The 7744-nt window shown below is 36.6% G+C and overlaps 1 protein-coding gene across 1 annotated transcript in view; it reads right to left on the minus strand.

Annotated features, from left to right (window-relative positions):
- LOC120417831 (uncharacterized) overlaps positions 1-4854 on the minus strand; it is a 32675-nt gene extending 27821 nt beyond the window's left edge. Inside the window, exon 1 of the mRNA XM_039580047.2 lies at positions 4669-4854. The gene's annotated coding sequence lies outside the window, so the exon portion shown is untranslated. The remainder of the gene's footprint in view (positions 1-4668) is intronic.
- Positions 4855-7744: the final 2890 nt, after the last annotated feature.

Consider the following 7744-nt stretch of genomic DNA (forward strand, 5'->3'; position numbering starts at 1 on the left):
CCAATGGTCCTAACTGCTCAGCTTGTTCTGGATACGGTCGAGTTGCCTCTTGCAGGTGGCTCGTGACGAGTTCAACTCTGCCTGCAGCTTGCACAGCTCCGACGACAAGTCTTGAATTAGCTTGGCCAACTTGTCGATCTCTTCGTTGTGGGGAGGATGTTGGACCTGCAGTTTGGGGACAAGGCTTCCGCGTACCGAGCAGGAGTCACAAAAATACTCGTAGTTTGCGATTGACTCCATCTGTGCATCACTGATTCGCATACATGCCGAGTGGAACCACCGTGAGCAGGAATCGCAATCGAGCCAGTTGACCACCTTCGGTTTCCGCTTCTTCGATTTGCTTGGAGGCTCGCTGTTGTTGCAGGCACTGCAGATTTCTTTCTTCCCCATGTTGGTGATAGTGGCGCTACAGACTACCAGCGCTGACGTTCACTTTACACACACACAGTCACAAACAAAAAAAAAACAACAACAAGAGCTTTGACGTTTCACTTATGGCGGCTTTAGCGTGCGGCACAAAATCCAAGTTTTCACCAAATTAAGTGAATAAAACAGTTGGCAAACACACAACTAATGATCCGAGACCACTTAAGTTTCTACCGCACACACTTTTTTCCGCAGATTTCGAATTGAAGCGGTTGAAAATCGCGAATTACGGGAGCGCGTCTTTTCCTCCCCGCTCTGAATAAATCGTCTGGATTTTGCCAATAGAATATCGATATCGATGTCTTTGTGCTATCTTATGCTAACTAGATAGGAAAACCAGCGAGCTTAGTACAAGAGAGCACAGAGGCATCGAAAAAAAATGGCAGAAAAGTTCAATCAGCAGATAATTGATAAGCAGAAAATTAAATTGAAGAATAAGTCAAAGAGCCTAAAAATCAACAGGCAGAAAGTTAATCAGTAGAAAATTAAAAAGTAGAAATTAATAAGCAGAAACTTTAATGGCAGACAGTTGATCAGCTGAAAAATTACACAGCAGAAAATGAATTTGCACAAAATTTAATGGCAGAAATTCAGGAATGCCACTTGCTTTTTTTTAAATGTCTGTAAAAAAATCTGTGTATGTCTTAGATCTGTATAAAATTCAAATATATATCAATTTACAGTCATGGAAATCTATCAGAAATTGCGTTTTTAAGCATTTGAAGACTAAGGAAATAAGTTTCGGTTGATATTTTCACAAAATGAAGTTTTTTTAAAGTTTGTGCACCTCAAAAAATGTCTGCCATAAGCTCAAATGTCTGTTAAACACAGACAAATCTGTGCATCTGGCATCCTTGGGCTGAATAGTTATTTGGCAGAATAACTAATTTTTGATACGTGCAAAATAAAAAAAAACTTGCTTTTTTCTAGAATTTTTCACCTACAGATTTGCCGGAGATATTTTTATTTTATATTATCACAGCACTTCTGTCATTTGAAGCAAAAAGGCTTTTTTGTATAAGAAAAACTACGCACAAAAATTAGCTCCCTAATTTTTCGAGCCAATATGGAAGTAAAGCCCATTCTGCCTATTTATTTTCTGCTATTCAACTCTTCTGCCATATAACTACTTTTCCTTGTAATTGTTTCTGCCTTTTATTTTTTCTGCCTTTAATTTTTTCGGATCTTTGACTTTTTCTGCCAATAAATTTTCTGCCTATCAATTTTCTGCTTATTCTGCCATTTAATATTCTGCTAATTGACATATTCTGCAATTTGACCTTTCTGCGATGGCATTTTGCCAAACGATTTGCTGCCGATTGACCCGACCCTAGTAAAAGATATTTCATATGAAATGTAAAATCGTTTGATTCGTGCCTTGAATTTAATTCAAAATGTAATATAAATCAATATTTTGGTATACAGAACTAGTTTTGAAAAAATCTTCCAAATTTTGACTTTTTAGCAATTTTACCTAAAATTTATAAGCTTATAAATTTAGTAAACTAAATAAAAATATTGATTTTTTTTCATAAACACTGTAGCAGCACGACGTAAACATAAAATTTTAACACTATAAATCAAACTATCAATGTTTTAGATCTCAGAAACTTCAGATTTGATCAAATCGAGTTCTGCAAAATTCTAGAATCATCAAGACTTCCTCCTTTCAAATCTCTGGAAAAAATAATCGTCTCGATTGGTTGAGTAATGGCCGAGTTCCAGCGAGTTGAAGTTACTGTTCCGAATTTTTTGGGAGCTTGGGTGATTGAATGTTATTTGATATTTTTTTAGAGGAAGCGGAGCCAATTCAAAAAAAGTAATAATAACTGTAAAGTAATATAACTGCTTAACCCTCTACTGCTCAAATTTTTTTTTTCGAAAGTATTTATTTTTCCCGTGTCATTTTGAAGAACTTTTGTTCTGCGAAAAACTTTACTTCTCTTGTTTTGTGTTTTTCTTGTTTTATTTTTAGTATTTTAATTTGCATTTATCTTGTTTAGTTTATGTTTGTTTTTGGTAGTATTTGGCCTATTCTATCACCTAATATAATTACATTTTGCTTATCAAATTCTTCTTTCCAATGCTTTTAAAGATCAAAAATCGGTTGGAAATTTTTTTTTTTTGCGATTTTTTAGATCGAAGCCTGTCTAAATGCGGGGTTCTGTTGTAGGGGGTTAATATCGTTTAATCTGCAATACACATACCTTATTCAATTCGCAGTTTTACTTTAAAACTGCGTAAAAAAAACCCACTCGTAATAAATCCACGAGATATCTTTGTTTACAAACACTCAACACATGTACTTACCGTTGGTGCGCAATATGCCATGAAGGTGAATTTGATAATTCTTGTTATGAACAACGAAAAATATCGAACTTTTGTAATTAAACGGTAAGGGATAATAATCAACAGTATTTTAGCTGGAAGTATCAGTTTGTTATTTTTTCATCTGTTTGATTTGGTCAAACCAGGGGAAATTCTCGTATGTTTGGCAGGTTAAGCACTTGCTCTTAACTCCATCAAATTTGCCAAAATTTCTAATAGAAACTTGCTTGCTCACTTCTCATTGAGATATGTATCACTTGATTTCAGTTGAAACGCTTTTAAGGAGCTGTAATTGATTGTCAAAGTGCTCTTATGGCAACATTAGTGGCACGCTGAAGTTAAATGCTGTTCCCCTATGATCAAAAGTGCTAGAAAAGAAATAACAAAATGTGGTTCAAACTAAAAAAGCAAATCTGAAAAACAGTTTAGAGAAACACAGAAAAAAAACATGATTTTTACAACTTGTAATGCAATATTGTCACTTAAATGACGAATTTCGTACTTAATCTACTGCACATTATCTCATTTTTAAGTTAAACCCAGCGTTCCAAAAGAACATTTCGCCAAACTTTGCGTTCTTTTCGTAAAATGTCCCAGTGAAAAATAACACAGCCGGGCCACATAAAACTATTAAAACCTTCTCCGGTGCTGCTGCTGATGCCGCAGCCGCGCATACATAATTGCGCGAATGCACTACTACCAGCGCGCGATTCGGTGGAGGGGTTCACCACACAAGTACATGGCCAGGCCAGCAGCAGCATCATCCGTCGCCGCACAAGTGACCGTGACTTGGGGTCGTTTTGGGGGGGACTCCGAAAAGGGAGTTTGTTATTTGACCTTGTTTTCGGGCACACTCTTGACGAATTATTGAACATTATTTAGAAAAGATACAAGATTAGCAACTGCTGATAAGATCAAACTAGCCAAAGTGGTTACATGCAACGGTATCTGGAATAGTTGCAGCTCGAAGAGAAAATCGACGAGGAATAGCAGTAAACAAATAAAGGTTGAACTTCTGCTGGCTCTCGCTCTACAGTCGCTGCGCCAGAAGCATGTACGAAATGCAAGCTAAGCGCGACTGTGTGTGGAATTAAATTCGCAATCATTCTTTATTTCTGTTTGCTGGCTGGTGCTGCCACCGCCGCCGCTGCCCCAGGGCTTATGAAACATTCTATTTCCTTTTTTTTGTGAAGAGAGTTTGTTTAGAACCAATTTGATTTGAATGATTTTGAAGAAATTGCCACCGTGGTGCCAACTTTCTATTGTTCTTCGGAACGGCAACAACGCCGCCAGCTCGAATCGTTATCGTTCTGAATGAGAAGGTACAAAATTCATTAAATATTCAACAGCCACCAGCGACAAAGTGAATATTGATTCGGCCGAGTGCTGTTTTTTCGAAAAAGGGAAACCTCAGGGCAGCCCAAACCACGGGACGTTGGGATCAGGTGGTGGAGGTTCCGGGGGTGGTCACGGCCCCCAAAAACCGAGCCAACTCCCTTCGAGCCGTCGTCGTCGTCGTCGCCGTCATCAGAGTGTGTATTCCAGGCACCATTTTGCCCTCTGCTGGGCCATGGCTCTCCCTCTCGCTGGTGCTGCTGCTCTCGCTCTCACTCTTGCACTTGGCCACCGGATCGAACCCGGGGACCCAACTCCGATAGCCCCTTCACAAACCTTCCGATTGTTCCGACGACAAGCTTCTTCCTTTCATTCACTTCTTCAAACCAGAAGAACCACAACACCATCTTAGCAGGCCACGGCCAACCTCCTCCTCCTCCTCCACCACCTTCTTCTTCGTACGCCTGCCTTCCAAGAAGATTTTTCACCCGAAAGAACCGAACCCAATCGACCGTGAATGGGGGAGGAAGTCAGGAGAAAAAAAAAATACAAGCAAAAACGCAAAATGCGACTTTTTACCTCGAAAAGTGGGCCCGCGGGCCGGAACTCGCTCGCAATCGGTCACACGCGACACTGGGACACTTTTGCGCTAGTTTTCCGCACCGGAACGCATCGTTTTGCACCGTTTTTTGCACTATTTAAACTCGGGTTTGATTTTTCTTCAGGCAGCCATTAAGCGAACGGCGTTTTCTTTGAGCGAGCAAGGGCTGCCAGCCGGGGTTGGTGCAAAAGTCTGGAGTGCTCTGTCAATGGGCACGGCAAAGGTCTGCAGAAAGTCTTCGGAAAAATAAACTTTGCTCGTCAGCAAAATTTTATGTATGAAACTCGAGCAGATAATTTTTCGTTGAATGATTTTGTATTACAAATTATTAACCAGGGGAAATACATTTCAAATAATGCTGTACATCGATAATGAATTGACAAAATAGTTTTAATACCGGATTTGGATTGCAGACTTTTTAAGCGAAACTGTGAACTTGGCACCCTTTCTACCTGACCTGTCAGAAAAAAAATTGACGTCTCGTTAAAATACTACAGGGTGGAACTCAAGCTATAAAAAATTAAATCCAATGTAAATCGACGGTAACATTTCAAAAGGCATCATGTACATTTTGACACTTTCTGGGTTATTGCATATTCTAAAAGTACTCCTAATAAGCTACCTCTCCACCAAAAATGAGCAAAAGTTACTTCAGTAAAGTCTGTTTAATCATGATTTTAAATAAAGTAACATAAACAAAATCTCTGCCATCAGCAGTCCTTGTTTATATAGCCCTGTCAACCTGTCAAACAAAAGACTACATAAACCTCGCGACGAAAAAAAGCAACATGAACAAAGCGCCATGTACATTCGGCGAAGAAAAACGAATCATAACAAAGCGCCCCCCTCAATGACAGCAGGGTGATATCGACGTTGGTGATTTCAAAAGGAGTTATGTTTGTTTTTCTTAAATAAAACGACGGAAATAATGTTTTATTGAATTTGGATGATCAAGTATCAATGAAAGCAACGTTTTTCATCGTTTGTTATTATTAGAACATCTTATTTTGCTTTTATATTAAAATGGGAATTGAAAATGGATGCTCAACATTCAAATGCTTTTTTCTCAAAACGCATGGTTTGTACATGATGCTTTTTGAAATGTTGGCGTCGAAATACTTTATTTTTAATAAATAATAATATTAATTTAATAATAATAATTTTACTTATCTCATCTAGAGCAGATTTATAATTTAAATAGTTTTTTGCTCAAACTGACCAGAAGGAAGAGTAATAAAAATCATTCAATTTGCTGGTCAAAAAGATCAAAATTCAGAAAGGAGAATGGGGAAATTTGTATGGGAGCTGGTCCAAGGATGTACACGAACGGGAGAAACTTTATTCGAAAGATCTCGCCGAGTCATGAAAAAAGTCTTCTGGACGAACTCTCTAAACCCCGGGGTTCAAAAGTTACAAGTTGTTGAAGTTTGAGTATTTTGGGTCTTAAAGTACAAAACATCGTATTTTTGCTATTTCTAAAACCAGTCATAAAATCCTTATTTTATTATGGATTTTGATCATCTTGACTTCATTCGACGCGTATCAGCAAAACCTATAAGTTCTGACGTGTTTTAGCATCGTTGTTGTTTTGCTTGAAATATTTAAAAAAATTGGAAACACTAAATCAAAAATCAAAGAAAAAAAATCGAATATATTTTGAAATTTAAGTAAAAACATAAGAATTGAAAAATCCAAAAAATAAAAAAAAATATATACTAAAACAAAAAATATATGTATTTTTCATAATTTAGAATTTGTGAAAGTAAAAATATTTTAAAATGCAGAAACAATCTATTTTTTATTGAAAAATTCGAAAAAAAGTATTAACGAAGTATCGGATTTGGAGCGAGTTTCGGAGCGTTTGGAGGGTTTGCCGGAACCTCGGCCGGAACCTAAGTGGCACCCCCTAGATACGAAATCTAGAAAATTATTATGAAATTAAGAAATTTTTAAATAAAAAAATTAAAAATTCAAAGTTTTTAGTTCAAAAAATGTTTAAATTTAAAAAATATAAATTAAGAATTGAAAAATTCAAATATATATACCTATATACTAAAGTTTTAAAGCCACCTTGAAGCTATTTTTTATTAGGCGTTCAATACTAAAAAAAAAACATTTAAAAATAAAAATACAATCCTAAAAAAACACAATTTAAAAATGGAGCACTGGAATCCAAAATATAAAAATTCAAAACATTTAAATAAAAAATATAAAAATTCATCAATTTAGAAATTTGAAAATTCAATATCAAAGAAATTAAAAAAAATAGTTTTTTTTTTAAATCCGGAGGCTAAAAAAATGTAAGTTCAGTTCGTTCTCGATTTTCTGAAATCCACGCTTTCATACCGGATAATCGAATCACGAAATTTAATTTTTTTTCTCGAACTTTGTGTCTCTATTACGGTCTTTATCTCGGTCCCCATCACCATGTATTTCCATTAATGATAAAAAAACAAAAACATACAAAAATCCTACGGACTTAGACTGGTTGCAACGCGGCTCTACTTTGTTATAGCTGTTTCATTTTTCAAATAGAACTGAAACAGACCACCCGCAACGCGGAGTTGCAGTTTTATTTTTCGAGCAGTATTTTGAAACCGGAATAAAACTGCTCGACGAGTTTGTTTCAAACGTGAGACGATTTGGAACTGGAATAGAACTCAGTTTCAAAAAAAATCAGATATATGGAGATATCCACGTATTCTTACACACACACTATGATGCTGTGTTGATAATCATACGCACACAATTAAAAGCATTTTTTTTGAAACAACATTTAGATCAGCGCGTTGCGAGCACCGTGTTCTAGTTTCATTTCCGCCAGTTCTAAAAATTTAAAACTGCTCGCAATTTGAAACAATTATAAAACTTCGCGTTGTAACCAGTCTTAGGACCCTATTATATTTTTGTAAACTGCTCGATTTTATATTTTGATTTCTCCACCATAAATTTCTTTCCGTGCATGTTCTTTCCCGCAGGGTCTCTTATTTTGACATTTTCTTTTGCCCCTTGTTCTTTCCAAATTTTCTCTCCATCCCGTCCTGTCAGTGGCCT

The sequence above is a fragment of the Culex pipiens genome, chromosome 3 (assembly GCF_016801865.2).
Source record: "Culex pipiens pallens isolate TS chromosome 3, TS_CPP_V2, whole genome shotgun sequence".
NCBI classification, from domain to species: Eukaryota; Metazoa; Arthropoda; class Insecta; order Diptera; family Culicidae; genus Culex; species Culex pipiens.